The sequence below is a fragment of the Macaca nemestrina genome, chromosome 2 (genome assembly GCF_043159975.1).
Source record: "Macaca nemestrina isolate mMacNem1 chromosome 2, mMacNem.hap1, whole genome shotgun sequence".
NCBI classification, from domain to species: Eukaryota; Metazoa; Chordata; class Mammalia; order Primates; family Cercopithecidae; genus Macaca; species Macaca nemestrina.
The window spans coordinates 10,769,472-10,789,394 of NC_092126.1; the positions used below are offsets into that span (position 1 = coordinate 10,769,472).

Here is a 19,923-nt window from a genome sequence, read left to right on the forward strand (position 1 = left end):
ACAGGGGTGGGTAGAAGACGTGAAGTGGAGGGCAGGAGGTGAAGGAAACCTAGAAATTTAGGTTAAATTAGCCTGCTGAAAACATAAAATGTCTTCAAAATCTCATACTTTATCTTTCATTATGTAGTTATTTATTTATTTGAGTCAGTGTTTCATTGCTGCCCAGGCTAGAGTGCAGTGGTGCAATCATAGCTCACTGCAGCCCACAACTTCTGGGCTCAAGTGATCCTCCCACCTCAGCCTCCGGAATACCTAGGACTACAGGCACACTCCACCATGCACGGCTAATTTTTAAAAAAATATTTGTAGAAACAGTGCTCACTATGTTGCCCAGGCTAGTCACAAACTCCTGGGCTTAAGCGATCCTCTCTTTGTGGCCTCCCAAAGCACTGAGACTACAGGTGTGAGTCACCACAACCCAGCCTCATGCTTTATCTTTAAAACTTTATAATTTTTATATTCCATAGTACATCAGTGTTTGTTTCTTATACATATTTTGGTCTTGTGTGTATGTCTCTGCGTTTGTGTATATATATATAATCTTACTAACTAAAGCAGGTTTGATCAAAACTGACACTTCAGAAATAAATGTTATCTTTCTCCTATGGCTTCAAGTTACCACCAGTGGGTGCAAACATTTTCATTTAAAAGGTGTTGAGCTTATTGTTATTTGAACATAGGGTATTTTAGGTCCTTTCCAGATTCCTGTAGTTCTTCAAGGTACTGGAGTAATGATGGTGCATACGGAGCATGGATTTAGCAGGAGAAAAATCTATACTTTCTGATATATATATATGTATATTTATACACACACACATGCACACACATATATATTTATATATATACACACACACACACACACACAATCTTCTGTGTCTGGCTACTTTTACTCAGTGTAATGCTTTTGAGATTAATCCATGCTTTTGCATATATCTGTAATATATTCTTTTTTGTTTCTGAGTAGTATTTTACCATATATATGTATTAAAATTGTTTATACCTTCTCCTGCTAATGCATATTTAGATTGTTACCAGTTTTTAATCTAGCATAAATAACGATTCTGCAAAGATTTGTATACAAGCATTTTTATGGACATATGCTTTAATTTCTCTTGGATAAGTGCCCACAAGTGGAATTGCAGACGCCACAAGGCTCCGTTAGGAAAGCAGGGTCATCGTGGTACTGCTGATGTTTTGTCTGAATGCCTATCTAGTGACAGCTCATGTACCATCACTTTCCCTATTTCATGAAAGAGATTGTGTATAATTATTAAGATTTCTTCCTTACATGTTTGAAATTAATCATGATAGATGTCATCTTGGCTGGGATTTTTCTTTCTGAAACATTTTTAGTTAGAAATAAAATTATTTTTAGATAGACTATTTGGAATTTCTATTTTCTCTTGTCAGTTTTGGTTATGTGTGTTTTCAAAGGATTCTTCCATTTCCTATCAGAAGTTAAATTTATTGGCATAAAGTTATTTATAATAGACCTTATTATTCTTTTAGTGACTGTAAAATTTGTAATCATGTTCCCTTTTTTGTTCTTGATATAAATAATTTGTGTCTTCTTTGTTTTCTTGGTGTGTTTAGATAGAAGTTATTAGTTTTATTGTTCTTTTTTTAAAAATCAGCTTTTGGTTTCATTTATTTTCTCTGCTATTTGTACATTTTCTATTTGGCTGATTTCTGCTCTTATCTCTACTATTTTATTCTTTCCACTCGAAATTTTATTGTCTCACCTTTTTGTAGCAGATTAACATGTAAGTTTAAATCATTGATTTGACTCTTCATTACTTTCTGATATAATCACTTGAAGTTATACATCTTCTAGGTACTATTTTAATTGTGTCCCACACATTTATATTTATTTTCATTCAGTTCAAAATATTTTTAAATTCCCCTTGTGATTTCTTTTTTAACCTGAGTTACTTACAACTATGTTGTTTATTTTTAGATCTCTTTCTGTTTTTAGTTTCTAATTTAATTCTGTAAAATCAGAGAACATATTCTTTATTATTTCAATCTTTCAAAATGTGTTGATTTTAATAAATTAAAGGATTCACTTTGTGTTCCTATTCCCGGTAATTATGATCTTGTGATGCCTGTTATCCGATGTCTGCAAATGGTTTTTTTCCTCATATATTTTGCCCAGTTTTTACTTGTTTACAGTAGCAGTGCAAGTGCTGTACCAACTACTTCATCATGATGCAAAGCATTGCTGACTTATTAAATCTGGCTCCTAGTGATTAATTTCCTTTACTGTCATCCATTCAGGTCTTAACATAGATGTCATTTTCTCCTCTAAGAGGAAAAAAAGAGACCTCCTCTAGAGGTCTCTCCTGACTGCTCACCTCACTGAAAACTTGGTTAGAACTCTCTTTCATGTCTTTTTTTCTTCAGCATACACAGTATTTACTCCTTACATAGCACATATCCACACTGTTGTATTTGCCTGCTACTTTTTCACTTGCCTCCAACAAAGAATATACATTTTATATATATTTGAGCCATATACAATTTTTGCTATTTGATCATTTTTGAGATACAAAATGGAAGGTTTCCCTTGGTTCAAACTAACATGTATATAAAAAAAATTATTATTTATACATACACAAAGAAGTGGTGAGATCTCAAAATAGTACTGGTCTCTTTTAAAATGTTACTAATGGGAGGGTTCTCCTTTATAGTAATCCTTTCCCAGAACTTTTGAAAGTGGCCCTACCACATTCTCTAATTCTTATTAGAATTACAGAGGCTGCTATAAGGATCAAATAAGGTCATGTACAAAGAACACTTTAAAAAGTGTTGGGCCCATGATAAGTGCCCAATATGTTCAGTTGTGACTGCTGTTTCATTGGTGTTTTTAGGTGGTGGTTGCCTCAGCTAAGCCTTGTCTTTGCTGGATGCCAGTCAAGTTCCTCAGACTGTGGCTCTCCATGATGTCCCTGCCTCAAGGCAGCCCTTCTGGACCCCTGTTCAGTCTTTCCTGCAGCTCCTTACTTTTAGTTAACCCTGAGGAAAGGGAGTCCCTTCTTTTGTGACAATGATTAGTTACCCTGGGCTTCAGGTTCGTTGGGAAAATCCTTGCACTTAATCCCTTAATCTCTCCCAGAAGTGTCTCGGGTCTCTAGAATCAGCGTTTTGACCAGCTTCTCTCAGTCCTGAGGTGGAGAGGGGGGTTTATCTTAGGCACATGTACTAGCACTTTTATGCTTTTCATTTTAAATCTCTTCAGCAATATTTGGCTTTCTTGACCAGAGTTTCTAGACTAAGCTCTGGATTTGGGTGTCCTAGAAATAATGTTCTTCCAATGGCAGGAGCCACTGTCCCAGAAACCTGGTGTTTCTATTACTGCTTCTGAAAGAAGCTCCCAGAGATGGAAGGCAAAAGTAGCATCACTGTCCCACCTCAACCTTCAGTTGAACAATGGTGAAGAAGGCCCATGTTGGGAGGTCTTAAAATCTCATTCTTGGCTACTCACTTGCTGAGTGACTTGGCCAAGCCCTGCTCCCTGCGTAGACTGCAATTTCCTCATATGTTCAAAGTCTTTTTAGTTCTCGGGTTCCATGACCTGCTTGAGTTTATTTTGAAATGTATTTTAGGGATTTATATACCTAAGAAATTGGGGGAATCCCTTATTTCTCAACCACTTTTTTCTTGTACAGCACAAACTCTAGTAGTTTTTTAACTGAAGTTTCCCGCCCTTCCCCCTTAAGTGGAAGCTTAATTAATTACTTAGGAAGGAGCCTTGTGCCCTCACCTTAACAACAGGGAATGGACCTTAATTCTAGAAGAACTTTGCATCCTCCCTCAATCATGTGAGCGAACATGTCAGCTCCCACCTTAAGGGTACCACTTTCCAATAATAACTTGGAGGATAATGGTTCTTAGCCACCTACCCGCATCAGAGTGTTGCCAATACACAATATTTAAAAGGCACTCTAGAGTAGTGCTTCTTAATGATAACTGAGTGGAAAATGGCAGTAATCACAGGTGCATATACATCTGTGGGCTATATTAGCCATGGTCCTTTGGAGGCAGTAGGGGCTGCTGAGTTGATGGGGAAATTGTAGGTACGTGGGCTCAGGTTCCGTGAGGAGCAATTACAGCACAGGCTGCAGAGCCATTGTGGGAGGAAACTGCCACATGTAATTGAAGAGCATAATATGATAAATCAATGGTGTAAAAAGGAGAGAAAAGCATGAAATCCACAACAGCAAGCTGGCAAAGAAACATCTTGTTTTAGATTATTTTGTGTTCTATTTTCCTGTCTATAAAGGACGCTATAGAAATCAGGCCAGGACTAAATCCTAACTTTGCCTTTTACTAGTGGTACTATCTTGGGCAAATCACTTACCCTCCCTTAGGGTTAGTTCCTTTCTCTGTGAAAACTAGAGTTGTAACGCTTTGCAAAATCCTCCCAAGGAGTAAAGGAACTGGCATATGTAAAAAGCAACTTGTGATGACACTTTAAGTCAGCAAAAATATTTCTGAGTGCTGATTGTGTGCCAGGCACTGTACTAGTCATAAAGGAAATTCAAATAAAAATGAGACAATTCCTGCCTTTCAGGAGAATAGAAGCTACTGGATGAGACAGACATAATTACTCAAGATCAGAAGGTAAACTATTGGTTTATCCTGAGAAAATCCAGCTACTTTTTTTTCAGATACTTTAAAGATTTGTCTGCTTCCATTTTGTTGTTAAAAAGGATCATTTGCATAATCAAGTAAAAGTGTATTTATCTGCATATTTCATTCAAGGACATCACTGTGTTACCATTTTAGCAACACTATCATAATCATGAACTAATCTATTTGTAGTGCCATCCATGATTCTGAGGGTTTGAGAATATCCCTTTTTAAAAAAATCAATAATTAAACTGAATTGTCAAGTAAAGCCAATGTTCTAAATTGTATTATTCATAAGCAGTAGCCATCTAAAATGAGAGTTGCATCCAAGAAAACTCAAGATTAGATTTGAGAGTCTAGAGAACAAGTCATTGAAGGATGGAGATTCCCTGGGCCCTAAATAATCAATTTGGATTCCCCTAACTCTTCACAAATCTTGGTCAACCTTCTTGACTGTGGGGAATGTGATAGGAAGTGTCTGAGGTTCTTACTTGAATAACATTGCTATATTCTTGTCTCCTTTGTAAGCATCGTCACTTTGGGTCCTGTCAGTCTTTTTAAGCAATCAAACACTGTTTAAATGCTGCCATTGGTGCAGTCCCAGACTGGAACCAATCCATATGTCCACCAACTGGTGATTGTAAAAACAAGCATAAGATATGCATACAATAGACTACTCTTCAGCAATTGAAGGAAACAAATTGCTGATAAATTATAAATGAAAGAAACCAGACACAGCAAACCACACATTGTATGCTTCCATTGATACAGCCTTTTCAGAAAAGGCAAACCTGTAGAGACAGAAAGCAGATCAGTGGTTGCTGGGGGTTAGCTGTGGGAATAGGAATTGACCACAAGTTGGTATGAGGGACCTTTTTGGGTGATAGAAATGTTCTAAAGTGGATTGTGGTGATGATTGTACAACTGTGTAAATTTACTAGAAATAACTCAACTGTGCACTTAGGATGGGTGGGTTCTATGCTATGTGTTTTATATCTCAATAAAGCTGATTTTAAAAGAAAGCATTTTAAAAGACAACTGTGCCTTGGAGGCAAATAAAAACATATTGTGGATGGAAAAGAAACATGGTTGTGATAATTGCCAAGGAATTAATGTTTGGCATATTACTAACTGCTCAACTCTGTAGAAGTTGAATGCTCAAACTTCAGTTTGAGCCCAATTCTCAGTATGTCTGGGAATATGACCTTCTCAGGGGCCTCCTGCTTGACCAGTCATCTCCCAGCTTTGTCAGCTTTCAGCACACAGAATGTCAATACAGGAAGGCGCCTAAAGTACCAGGGCTTCAGAGCCTGACAAACTTTGGTTTGAACTCTGGCTTTGTCATTTACCAGCTGTGTGACATGGGGCATATAATTTGAGTTCTCCAACTTTTGGCTATTTCACACATAAAATGAGACTAACAATTCATCTGTACTGGGCCAGTTATGAGAATCATATAAGATTGTTCCAATTAGCTATTGCTGTTTGACAAATGAACCCCAACTCAATGGATAAAAACATTTTATTACATCTAATGATTCTGTGAGTCATGAACTTAGGATGGGTTTGTTTACACAATCTGTGTGGGATCCGCAGGGTGTCAACTGGGGCTGTGCGTGCTTGGATCCGCTTCCAAGATATTTTCTTTACTCCTGTGGGGCTCCTCCATGACCCTTGTGGTGTTTCTCTACATGGCACCTCATGCCAGGGCCTTTCTGTGGGATTTGGGCTTTTCACAGCATGGTGGTCTCAGATACTTGTATTTCTTAACTGGCAGCTGGCTTCCCATAGGCAGGAAGCAGAAGCTGCTGGTGAGCTAAAGAATGGTCCAACTTTACTTCTATGTTATTGGTTAAAGCAGTCACAGGACCCACCCAGACAGAAGCTGACTTCACCTCTTGATGACGTGGAACAAGTTCACATTTTTACAAGAGAATATGGGTTGGGAGACACTATATGGACATATTTGGAAAATGCAACCTTCCCCAGAAACAATGACCACAGAGTGCAGGGGCCAGCAAATGTTTTCTATAAGAGCCAAATAGTAAATATTTTAGACTATACAAGTCACATAGTCTTTGTCACAATTACTTAATTCTACCTTCATAGCACAAAGGTGGTCATAGATAATACCTAAAAGAATAGTTACAGATGTGTTCCAGTAAAATTTGATTTACAAAAACAGAAGAGGATAGACTTGGTCCATGGGCTATATAGTTTGCTGACCTCTGACACAATGCATGACATGTAATAAGTGCTCAGTAGTGACAAAAATTATTATTGTATTGTTACTAAGAACTTTTGGAAACCATCCAGTCCACTGCTCAACCTCCTGTCTCTTTACAGATATAACCTGACTGAGCCAGAATTTAGTTTAGTGCTACCAGCCACCTATCTGCAAGCTCTTTTACTTCACCCCATAACTTGAACCTATACTTTGGGTCCCAGTTAATGCCATCCTCTCTTCCACCAACTCCACACCAGGCTCTTTCTCTCTTCCTCACTGCCAGGGGGCAGCAGGTTTGGTGGGGTCTGAAACCTATAAAATATGATTGAGCCCTTTAAGAGTACAAAAATACAAAGTTAGGAGTGAAAATGAATGTTTATTAGAATGAGAAAAGAAATCACAATAAATTACAAATTTAAGAATGCGGCCAAATACTACAGCTATAACAAAATTCAAAAATGTCACATAGCCTGACATACTGTAACACTTTATATGCTATAATTTGATCAATTTTTAAAAAAATTTTGTGATGTTATTTTCTGTAAAGAACAAAGATGTAGGCCAGGTGTGGTGGCTCATGCCTGTAATCCTAGCACTTTGGGAGGCCGAGGTGGGAGGATTGCTTGAGCTCAGAAGTTCGAGACCATCCTGGGCAACATGGTGAAATCCCATCTCTACTAAAACTACAAAAAAAATAGTCGAGCGTGGTGGCATGCGCCTGTAGTCCCAGCTAATCAGGGGGATGAGGCAGGAAAATTGCTTGAACCTGGGAGGCAGAGGTTACAGTGAGCCAAGATCACGCCACTGCACTCCAGCATGGGTGACAGAGCAAGACTCTGTCTCAAAAAAAAAAAAAAAAAAAAAAAGAAGAAGAAAGACATAGTTTTCTTCTATCACAGTTAGTCAAATTAAAAAAAAAAAAAAGTATTAATAGTTTAGATTGTGGCATCCTAATTAGGGAAAAGGAGTCAGGGTGGGGGGACCAGGGAAAAGCAAAGAGATAAAGCAGGTAAGCTATAGGTCTGCCTTTTTTTATGGCCCAGAACATAGAGCCATCCTGTGCAAATAACATACATAATTCAGAAATCTCCTGCCTATCGTCAAATGCCTCAATTTATCAAACACCTAGACTAACAGAAGAATGTAAGTTAAGCTCCCCACTACTTTAGTATTATCAATCAGCCCAAGAGCTATCCTCATATAAAATCTCCAGCAAGCCTTTGTTTCCTTGCAATCAGCTCCTCTCTTGCTGGCTGTCCTTTGCCTCATTGCAACGTATTTTACTACTTTCTCTAGTGAATCTGCCTTTCTCTACCTATGACTGTCTTGGTAAATTCTCTTACCCCTGCCTTATCAGCCCAGGTAGTCATCACTCATCTGCAACACAGATAAATTCCTTTCAGCTTTATAACTCTTTATTAATAATGTCATGCAAAATGTTAGGATTATTGTCCAATTAGGGAAAAGCTTTATTTTCTTTCATATGTAAACAGTATTTCTTCAGGTTTCTTTGTGTAGTGATTTATCTTGAATACTTTTTGAATTAATGAGTAACAAGTTTGTTAGCATTTTTTTTTAAATAAGTTTGTAAAAAATACCCTTGTTCTCGTGGCAAATGATTGGTTTTATATTCTCTTCATTGCCATTAGCATTCCAAGTCAAATCTACAGAATATCTTCAAATTTTTTGACTTGTTATATGATTCACTTGACTCATTAATTGGAGTATCAAGCCACCCAACAGCTTGTCTTTATTGCCATGTGAAAGTTATCTTTTCCTTTTAATGAATTACTTTGTTTGGTAATTTTTGTTTTTGTTATAATTTGCTTCTCAGTATCAGAAAACTTCTATCCATTTCTTTGCTCATCTTGATCATTATTGTTTCATGTTTCATTCATTGTAAAACAGTTTCTAATTTTTATTACAAAAATTTTCAAATGTACAAAAAATTGAAAAAACAATGATGCTGTGAAAGGAAAATTAAAACTTGGGACCCCAATTCATGATGCCAAAAGAAAAAAAAAAATAAGCTGAAAGCTGAGACATGCAAGAAGCTACCTTTCCTTTTGTTCCTAAGCAGAGAGCTCCAGATAAAAGGCCAAATACCTCCACGGGTAGCTACTCTATGTTCACCTTATCTTATATGCAGTGCCAGTTACTGAGGAGACAAATACATAATTGACTACTCTCCTACCTGCTCCTGTTTCCTTGCAATATGTAGATTCAGTAATGTGACCATACACTCCCTCTTTCCCCTCCAGCCTGCTTTTCCCCTTTAAATTTGAAGCACTCAAAATCATCTTTGAAGGAAGGCACATGTTAGTGTAGGCAGATAATTAGACATGAGCAGGAGAGGAATCCCCAGGGGGGAAAAGCTCTGCAAAATCTCATGCCCCAGAGACCAGCCAAAACATGCATGCTAAATATAAGCAGAGAGGAGGGGAGATTCTGTGCAGAAAGTAACTCCCCAGGACCCCCCTTAAGATGCCCTGTAATCACTCTTTCTGTGGTTAAGCTGTGAGAACATAGCTAGCTACATGTTGGTAAGAAGGGAAGAAGAGCAAGGGGGAAAGTCCTAAGAGGTACACAGGTACAGTAAGTACAGATTTAATCACTATATGACCTTCTTGGGGTGGCAGTAATGAGCAACACCACCATTAGGTAGGAGTTGTATTGATCCCAGGCCTGCACATGAACATCAATTGACAGTAAGGGAGAATCCCACAAACCTGGGAGGGAACTATATGGGGCCAAAGGTGGAGACTTAAGACAAAAGCTGGAACTTAAAGAAATAGTCCAGCATAACACAAACCGCAAGGCAGAACTTTCAGAGCTGCTCCCAGCCAGCTTAGCCCACTTCTTTCTTAGAGTGTATTATTTCTCTCCCATTAATAAATATTTTGCTTACTTTACTAATTGGTCTCTTGGCCAAATTCTTTCCTCCAAGATACCAGGGGAACCCACCCCCGATAATTCAATGTAGGTTCTTTTCTATTTCCCTAAGTGTTGGCCGGTCTGAGAAATAAAGGGAAAGAGTACAAAAGAGAGAAATTTTAAGCTGGGTGTCCAGGGGAGACATCACATGTTGGCAGGTTTTGTGATGCCCCCTGAGCCGCAAAACCAGCAAGTTTTTATTAACAATTTTCAGAGGGGAAGGGGCGTACAAATAGGGTGTGGGTCACAGAGATCACATGCTTCAAGGACAACAAAAGATCACAAGGCAGAAGGTCAGGGCGAGATCACAAGGTCAGGGGAAAACTAGAATCACCAATGAACTTCCATGTCCTGCTGTGCATGCATTGTCATTGATAAACACCTTAACAGGGTTCAAGAGCAGAGATCCGGTCTGACTAGAATTCACCAGGCTGGAATTTCCTAATCTTAGCAAGCCTGAGGGTGCTGCAGGAGGCCAGGGCATGTTTCATCCCTTATCTGCAACTGCATAAGGCAGACACCCCCAGAGCGGCCATTTTAGAGGCCCCCCTGCCCCAGGAATGCATTCTTTTCCCAGGGCTGTTAGTTATTAATATTCCTTACTGGGGAAAGAATTCAGCGATATTTCTCTTACCCATTTTCGGTAATAAGAGAAATATGGCTCTGTTATTCCCGGCCCACAGGCAGCCAGACTTTAAGATTATCACCCTTGTTCCCTGAAAATCTCTGTTATCCTGTTCTTACGGTGCCCAGATTTCATATTGTTCAAACACACATGCTCTACAAACAATTTGTGCAATTAACGCAATCATCACAGGGTCCTGAGGTGACATTCGTCCTCAGCTTACAAAGGTGATGGGATTAAGAGATTAAAGACAGGCATAGGAAATTATAAGAGTATTGATTGGGGAAGTGATAAACATCCATGAAATCTTCACAATTTATGTTCTTCTGCCCTGGCTTCAGCCTGTCCCTCCATTCGGGGTCCCTGACCTCCCACAACACTCTTGGAGTGTATTATTTCTCTCCCATTAATAAATCTTTTGCTTTCTTTACTAACTGGTCTCTTGGCCAAATTCTTTCCTCCAAGAAGACTAGGAACTGAGGACCTCACACTTCCTTGTAACACACAGACCACAGACTGTTTCTGTGAGTCTGTGTTTTTTCTCCCAGGCATTGTCCTTAACCTTGGCAAAATAAACTTCTAAATTGATTGAGCTTTGTCTCAGATACTTTTTGATCTCCAGTGCAATAAATATCCACTAATTTTTATCTGATTTTTCCTTCAATTCTTCAAAAATTTTGAAGGGACAAAACAAGGCATCCTTTGTGTATGTCCAAATCAAGAGTCAGTAAATCCTCACTTGATTTAATGAGATGTTCCAATATGTCTTTCCAGTTAAAATAGTGTATTGATGCTGGGTGGGGTGGCTCATGCCTGTAATCCCAGCACTTTGGGAGGCGAGGATTGGTGGCTGAGGTCAGGAGTTCAAGACCAGCCTGACCAACATGGATTGGGAGGCCAAGATGGGTGGATCACCTGAGGTTGGGAGTTCGAGACCAGCCTGAGCAACATGGAGAAACCCCATCTGTACTAAAAATACAAAATTAGCCAGTCATGGTTGCACATGCCTGTAATTTCAGCTGCTCAGGAGGCTGAGGTAGGAGAATTGCTTGAACTCGGGAGGCAGAGGTTGCAGTGAGCTGAGATGGCGCCACTGCACTCCAGCCTGGACAATAACAGCAAAACTCCATCTCAAATAATAATAAAATAAAATAAAATGATGTATTGAAATGTTCCCAACTTTCTGCATAAAATTTTGAATCTTATTCATGTTCAGATATGTGAAATACATAAAATCTATTCTACCAAATCCAGACCTAAGTGTATTCCCATTTCAACTTCCTCATGACTGGACCCCAAAAATGCCTTCAGCCTATTTTATGCCACATGACACTACTGAATGTTACATGAAGGTAGGGTCAGAGTAAAAAAGATCTAAGTCTTAACTAAATATAATAAAAATACCTTAATTTTGAAAATACAAGAACAAATGAATACTTTGCTTAATTTTACCCCCATGTTAGTTTTTTGTTTTTTGATTTTTTTTTTAAGAGTAAGTGGAGAAGGTAGGTAATATAGTACAATAAGAATTATGGCTTACAAATCAGCAACCTCTTTCACTAACTGGATTGTGACACCCACTATAAATCTGTCTTTTTCTTCAAGTCTGGTTCTGTGTACCTAGCTCATTGAGAACCTGCTTTAGCCTAGCTTCAATTGCAAAAATATAAGAACAGAAGAAAATTTCAGATACTCAAGACAAAGTCATGAGAGATATTTGATTGATATAATTTCCTTGGGTTTTCATTCTTGGTATTATATCTCGCCAAACTTTATCCTTCTATAAACAAAGGGCTTGATTTTCACCAAGTCTCCATTTTGTGCATCACAAATATAATCAAGTCATACCCTTTAGTTAAAAATGTATTGCCCCAGAGGCAAAAAATAAAAGTCCACACAATTCCCCATAATTTCCTATACAATCATTCCAGAAAACAGAAGGCAATTGATTTTCACCAGCACACACATTAATTTTTATGACACCCTCTCTGAGTTTTGGAAACAAATGAAGTTATTAATATTTGAAGATGTAGGGTAGTATTTTCTGACCCATCTAATTAAAGAGACTCCATTGCAACCAAACAAGGAGAGGGGTCTAAATCCAAAGTCTAGAATTCAAGCTGGGCCAATGAAAAGCTCTACCATTGTGAAGGGAAGTTGGGGTTTGGAAACATTGCAGGCATTGAATGCATCTTCAAAATTGATGTTTCTCAATCTCATGTGAACAAATTGGAGAGCATGTGGAAATAGGCAAAAAGAGATAAGAAGTCCCAACTTTGAGTCTTCAGTGCCACCCTGAAAAAGGGCTGAGATTGGTTTATATCTTACTACAGTAGAAACAATGATCTCTACCTCCAGAATACATTTTAAAAGAAGATCAGGCTGTAAAAATGAGGGTTTCTTTTAACTGCAGAGCTATGTAAAAATGTTAGTGCTGTTTTTAAAATGGCCACTTATTTAGAAACATTTTTTAGTTACCATCAAATTGTCCTACTTTTTAGTGATAAAGAGACCAAAAAATAAAGAAGGAGTTGTGTTTAAGGAAATGATAGTCCAAGTTTTCCAGACTTTCCCATCCATTCAGTGATAATTATTAAAGGTCACCTTAATATTCTCAAAGAGTAGAGATTTGAAGAAGTTCCTTCCTCTGTCTGCTTTAGTTTCCCCAGATGAAAAAGAAAGTGTGTCTCTATGACTTCTAAGCTTCCTTTCAGTTATTCCTTTCAGATATTTCCCAACTCCAAATATCTAACAAGGTCAAGAGGTTACTGTTGCCCTTCACCCCTCCCACAACTTTTGGGAACTTCTCTGTAAGTGACAACTGTGGTGTTTCTCCTGCACAGCCTAAGAATGGAAGAGGGGCCCTCCCCCGAACGCCACCATCAAGCAGTCCTCTATGACCAGGCATGTAGGAAGGGATGACACTGAGGAGCCATGCTTACAGAGGACTTTTTAAATGAGCGCTGAGATTCTCTCACTAATGAACTTTATTTAAAAAAAAAAAATTCAATAGTTATTGGGGAACAGGTGCTTTTTTGTTTACATGGATAAGTTGCATAGCGGTGATTTCTGAGATTTTGGTGCACCCATCACCCAAGCATTGTACACTGTACCCAGTGTGCAGTCTTTAATCCCTCACCCCTCTCCCACCTTTCCCCTCAAGGCTCCAAAGTCCATTATATCATTCTCATGCCTTTGCCTCCTCATAGTTTAGCTGCAACTTGTAAATGAGAACATATGATGTCTGGTTTTCCACTTCTGAGTGACTTCACTTAGAATAATGGTAACCGATTCCATCCAGGTTGCTGCCATTACCATTATTTCATTCCTTTTTATGGCTGAGTAGTATTCCATGGTATATATATACCACATTTTCTTTGTCCACTAGTTGGTTGATGGGCATTGAGGCTGGTTCCATATTTTTGCCATTGCAAATTGTGCTGCTATAAACATGTGTGTGCAGGTGTGTTTTTTATATAATGACTTCTTTTCCTCTGGGTAGATACCCACTAGTGGGATTGCTGGATCAAATGGTAGATATACTTCTCATTCTTTAAGAAAGCTCCATACCATACTGTTTTCCATAGTGTTTGTACTAGTTTACATTCCCACCAGAATTGTAAAACTATTTCCTTTTCACCACATTTCTATGGTATTGGTTGTATTAGGTTGGTGCAAAAGTAATTGCAGTTTTTGCCATAACTTTTGTGCCAACCTACTACTATCTCTCATTTTGTTTCCAATTGAGCTTATTTGGATCTCTTCTCTTCTTTTCATGGTTAATCTCACTAATAGTGTATCCATTTTCTTTATTTTTTTCTAAGAATCAGCTTTTTGCTTCATTTATCTTTTGTATATTTTCTTTCCATTTCATTTAGTTCTGCTCTGAGCTTTGTTATTTCTTTTCTTCTGGGTTAGAGTTCAGTTTGTTCTAGTTTCTCTAGTCCCTTGAGCTGTGACATTAGGTTGTCTATTTGTGCTTTTTCATATTTTTGATGTAGGCATTTAATGCTATGAACTTTCCTCTTAGCACTGCTTTTGCTGTATTGCAGAGGATTTCACAGGTTGTGTCACTATAGGTTTAATAGATTGTGTTCAGTTTGAAGAATTTTTAAATTTCCATCTTGATTTTATTGTTGACCCAAAGATCATTCTGGAGTGGATTATTTAATTTCCATGTATTTGTGTAGTTTCGAGGGATCCTTTTGGAGTTAATTTCCAATTTTATTCCACTGTGGTCACAGAGGGTACTTGATATGATTTTGATTTTCTTAAATTTACTGAAACTTGTTTTGTGACCTATCATATGGTCTGTCTTGGAGAATGTTCCACGTGCTGATGATAAGAATGTATATTCTGCAGTTGTTGGGCAGAATGTTCTGTAAACATCTGTTAAGTTCATTGGCTACAGGGTATAGTTTAAGTCCATTGTTTCTTTGTTGACTTTCTGTCTTCATGACCTGTCTAGTGCTGTCAACAGAGTATTGAAGTCTCCCACTATTATTGTGTTGTTGTCTATCTCATTTCTTAGGTCTAGTAGTAATTGTTTAATAAATTTGGGAACTCCAGTGTTAGGTGCATATGTATTTAGGATTGTGATATTTTCCTGTTGGGCTAATCCTTTTATCATTATATAATGTTCCTCTTTGTCTTCTTTAACTGTTGTTGCTTGAAATTCTGTTTTGTCTGATATGAGAATAGCCAGTCCTGCTCACTTTTGGTTGCCATTTGCATGGAATGTCTTTGTCCACTCCTTTACCTTACGCTTATATGAGTACTATGTGTTAGATGAGTCTCTTGAAGACAGCAGATACTTGGTTGGTCGATTTTTATCTGCCATTTTATATCTGTTAAATGGATCATTTAGGCCATTACATTCAACGTTAGTATTGAGACATGAGGTAATATTCTGTTCATCCTGCTAGTTGTTGCCTGAATACCTTGTTTTTGTTTTTTTTTTTCATTGTGTTATTGTTTTATAGGCCCTGTGAGATTTATGCTTTAAGGAGGTTCAATTTTGGTGTAGTTCAATGTCTTATTTCAAGATTTAGAACTTCTTTTAATATTTCTTGTAGAGCTGGCTTGGTAGTGCTACATTCTCTCAGCATCTGTTTGTCTGAAAAAGACTTTATCTCTCTTTCACAGTACCTAAGAGCAGGTTTGGGAGTGAGGTTTCCAGCTCTATGTTCACCAACTTTGAGGTCTTAGGCAAGATACTCAATCTCACTGAGCCTCAAAATCCCCATTTATCAAATGAAATTAACTGCATTGGCCTTAGTGTTGCTATGAAGGTTAATTGAGTTACTAGAAGTGGAGTGCAAAGAGCTTGACATTTACTGAATGGTTGATAAACATTACTATTTTATTATTATTTCTGGGAGAAATGAAGAGACAGCATATGGGGAAACTGTTAGGGAGTGGCGTTAACAGGAGACGACAGTGAGTCCTGGAAGCCTTGAGAGCAGAAACTTGGGACTGATGATGAAAAGGCTTAATTTGAGAAGAGAGAAAATGAGCTGAAGTTACTCCCTCCTACCTCTGGTATCTTTGCTTTATAGCTCAAGCCTCAGAGAATATCCCTCACTCACTCCTTGGGCAGTTTAGTAAAAAGGGTACTAGCTTCCCCATCTTAGAGCTCTGTTCCTTCTGCCCCATCCCCTCTAAACCACACACACACACACACACACACACACACACACACACACACACACACGCCTCAACACAAGCTGTGGGAGCTTGGGCAAGTTACACTCCCTCCTTGGGCCTTCATTTCTCAATCTGTAAAATGCTGATGTCTCATATTCCTTTGGCCTTACTGTACTGTGAGTAAAAGAGCAAAATCGAAATCTTGGCCCAGCATTTTTGAAAGATTCCTATTTCTATCCCAGATTTGTGGTCTCAACTTTGTATTATGATGGTCCTCAACTTTACTAGCCATAAGGAACTCATTCTCCTTTGAAATGTTCTCTTATTATTTAGAGGATTAAAAAGAAAGCAAAAACAAACCTGGGAATCAGGGTGTGGGGGTAGATGATTCATTCCCATCATGTTATCTTTTGAAAGGTTAATAGCTACCCCTGCACTACCCCATTCCTTATCTACCTGAATTCCATTTCAGGCAAACAAACAAAATGATCATGAAAAAGGCAATCTTAGAGAGACACTGTCAAGGCTGATAGACTCTGGTAATGAAATTATTCCAACCTCTGCCACCCACACAGAGCTGGCAAGAACAAAAGGATGGGTGTTTGTGAAGATGCCTTGTCATAGTGGTAAGCAGCTCAGTGTCACTTGCCTCAGGCCTTCGTGTCTCATCCTCAGAGCCCTCCCAGAAGGAAGGACATTAGTATTCACCCTGATGAGGAACCAGGAAATTAGACTTTTCCTAAAACCAAAAAAAAAAACAAAAAAACAATGCCAGCTTTGCAAACCCACCTGAGTCTTTCTAGGCTGCATATGCAGGTTATCATTTCCATTTAGGGGAATAAATTCTTACAGAATCCTTGAATTTAAGCACTGGCAGGACTTTAAATGACATCTATGCCAACCAAGCACATTCAGTATTTAAGTCCTTTTGCTCAGTACTCAGCCAAAGTGTCACCTCGCCTCACTTGAACACTTCCAGTGAGAGTTCCAACTGAGAACCCGTAGGAAGAACTCAGAGAGGCGAAAAGGAAGTCACAGCGCCCCACAGAGCTCAGAGACAGCTGAGTATGAGAACCAAGAGAGTGCATGGTGGTGGTAGTGTTAGCAGAGGAAGAGATCTGAGTTACCCCAAGTTACCCCGAGTTACCAGCAGTGTATCTGTCAGAGTCCATAGCAGCTTCAATCCTTGCCTCCTCAAAAGAAAGAATTTGACTAAGGAGCATAAAGCAGAAAAAGAGACCCAGGCAAGTTCCAGAGAAGGAATGGAAGTTTATTAAAAACACTTTAAAAGGGTAAAGAAAGGAAAGAACCCTTGGAAGAGATCCAAGTGGGCGCCTAAAGGTTAAAGAGAGAAAAAAAAAGGAAGCCACCTTTAACCAAGGTTCTAGGACTTGATAAGCTTGCCTCTTTCCCACGATTCTTCTCTTAGGGTGGGCTTTCTGCATGCATGATGCCCTCCTTACCCTTGGGAATTGAGCATGCACAGTGCGTTTAGAGAGTTTACGAGTTTATGAGGCTTTTTTCCCTTTTTCCAGTGGCATGTGCCCTCAGAATGTCGTACTTTACCATTTCGTCTCTTAACATGCACGCCCAAGAAGCTGCTTCTCCCTGGGGCCTACATTCAATTCACATTTTGGTGTTAACAGGTGTGGATCATCAGGAAATGGCCTCTCCCTGGCACTGGCTGTCAATTTACCACTTTCAGAGAGGCAATGCAATAATTGCCAAACTGTCACCTGCCATTTCTAGTGGGCGGGGGAAGAGCCCTCTCATGCCCCTCTCATGCCTAACTATCTGTAACAGTCGGGTGGCCAAGGGATCCTGCGGGATGCTGAAAGAAAGAAGGAAAGTATGGAGACCTTGCCTCGGGTTTGGAGAATGTGGGAAGTCTGGGCTTCCTCATGGGGTCAGTGTTTCCATAAGCAGCACTTTAGGGATGGTAGGTGGGCTGGGCTAGCAGGGAGTACGAGATCTACCTCTTCTCTAAATTTAATTCTTGGACATCTTGGTCTTTCTGGATTGTGTTGCAAGGACAAAAATATTGGGTTCAGCATAATGAGACTTTATCATTGTATATCTGCTATGAGTTATCAGTGAAATCGTGAACAAGTTTTAAAAAATCATCTGAAATTTAGATATAGGCCAAAGGGATTATTGGGTGATGTTTCAGTGCTGGACTTATTTACTGGATTATTTACTGGATTATTTTACTTCACTGTAAAGGAAAGCCTCACTTATAAATTTTGTTCAGTAGAAATATAGTCTCTGCCCAGTGGAACAAATAGCCCCAAAGTGTACAGTTTATGATCCTATTAAATGTAAACCAGTCTTTATATAGCTTATTACCCACCAAGCTATTAAATTGCTTATATAGACCTAGCTTCTGAAATGTTCTTTGGGGTGGTTTTCAATCTTACTGTTTCCCCACCAACTAATGAGTTCAATAAAATCTTTGACACGTGTTCACTATTTGTATGAGGCATACTTTTACCTTTTTGAAGATTCTACTTTAACAGGAAACTCACTTCTGACTCCAAGGATTTGGTTTTCTTATCTTTTAAAAGATGCATTAGGATTAGAGGGTCTCTAAGAGCCCATTCTGAGGTGTTTGAGCCACTAAGCCACCTGGGTCCCCTCTTCTCCACCATCCCGAGGTCTCCAGGGAAAAGGCCCTCTTAACTCTCTGAAGCTGAGAATTAGTGACTGCCGATACTGCTTCCGGCCATGGCCCCCCGCAAAAAAGGTGGTCAAGTCATATTTGAACACTGCAGACCTTCAGTAACTCTAAGACTCTTTGGAAGTTCTCAGGAGCCAGAATACATTGTTTTTCCCCATTTATTCCCATTCCTCAGCCTCTCCCTCCTCCTAACCACTCTCTACTTCCCATTACAAACCTGAAAAATTCCTGGTTCTACATACCCAGCTTTTAGTTCAGCCCACAGCCTAAGGCATCACCCCTGAGTGCTCACCTCTTTGACATCCTTAAGTGGAAATCAGCTGTGCCTTTTGGCCTCAGCTGAGGCAGCAGGGGTCAAACAGCTACTCTTCTCACTCCTGCGGAAGGGGTGTAAAATCGCTTCCGGCTCTGACGTCCGATGAATCTGTCCTTCCGAACCTCCAGAGGCTTCTCTCTCTCTGCCCTTTTGGCCTGAGGTTGTTCAGAGGGCATTATCCTCTAAACTGAAAGTGCCTGAATTCACTGAGGGCGGAGATGTGGTGTGTAGATGGGGCAGAGAACATGAAAGGAGGTTCGGGAAAGGCCAGAGATTACATTTAGCATTCCTGAAAGCCCCTTTTGGCCTTTGGCAACAATTAATGATCAACACATGGAAAAAGCCTTTTCCATTTCAAGGGATGACTGATGTTGTTAACAGCAGTTATTGCTGAGCCTTCCTAAATCAGATCTCTGTGTGCCTGAGAATCAGCTCAGTGTCTACAGTGTTTATGAAATAAACATTTTTCTGTTTCTGATGCCAAATTGGCTGCCAGGCCTGACTGCTAATACGCATGGCTTGGTCAGGTGCTGCTAAATTTCTCTTGGTACCTTTTTTCCTTCTAGTGATGTCCCCATCCATATTTTTAGGAGCCAAATTAATTCCCCAGCATGGGGAGGGAGTGATGCTTCCCAGGCTGCCAACCACAGCCTGGGCCCTCATCCCTCCTGTACTCTGCAGTTGGATGAGGGGCGTAGGAGGGGGTGCTGAAGATTAAGCCCAACAAATGCCTGATAAATCACATGAAATTTATTGGGCTTTGAGTGGTTACACAAGGTGCCACAGAGACAAAATCCCCAAATGTTTGGATGTGAATATCCTGAAAATATGAAATGAGGTCAGCCCATCCATGATGTATATATCTG

General features: G+C 39.3%; 1 long non-coding RNA gene across 3 annotated transcripts in view; it reads left to right on the plus strand.

Annotated features, from left to right (window-relative positions):
* Positions 1–19,923, plus strand: part of LOC105470892 (uncharacterized) — a 313,903-nt gene that overhangs the window by 211,812 nt on the left and 82,168 nt on the right. The window lies entirely within an intron of this gene.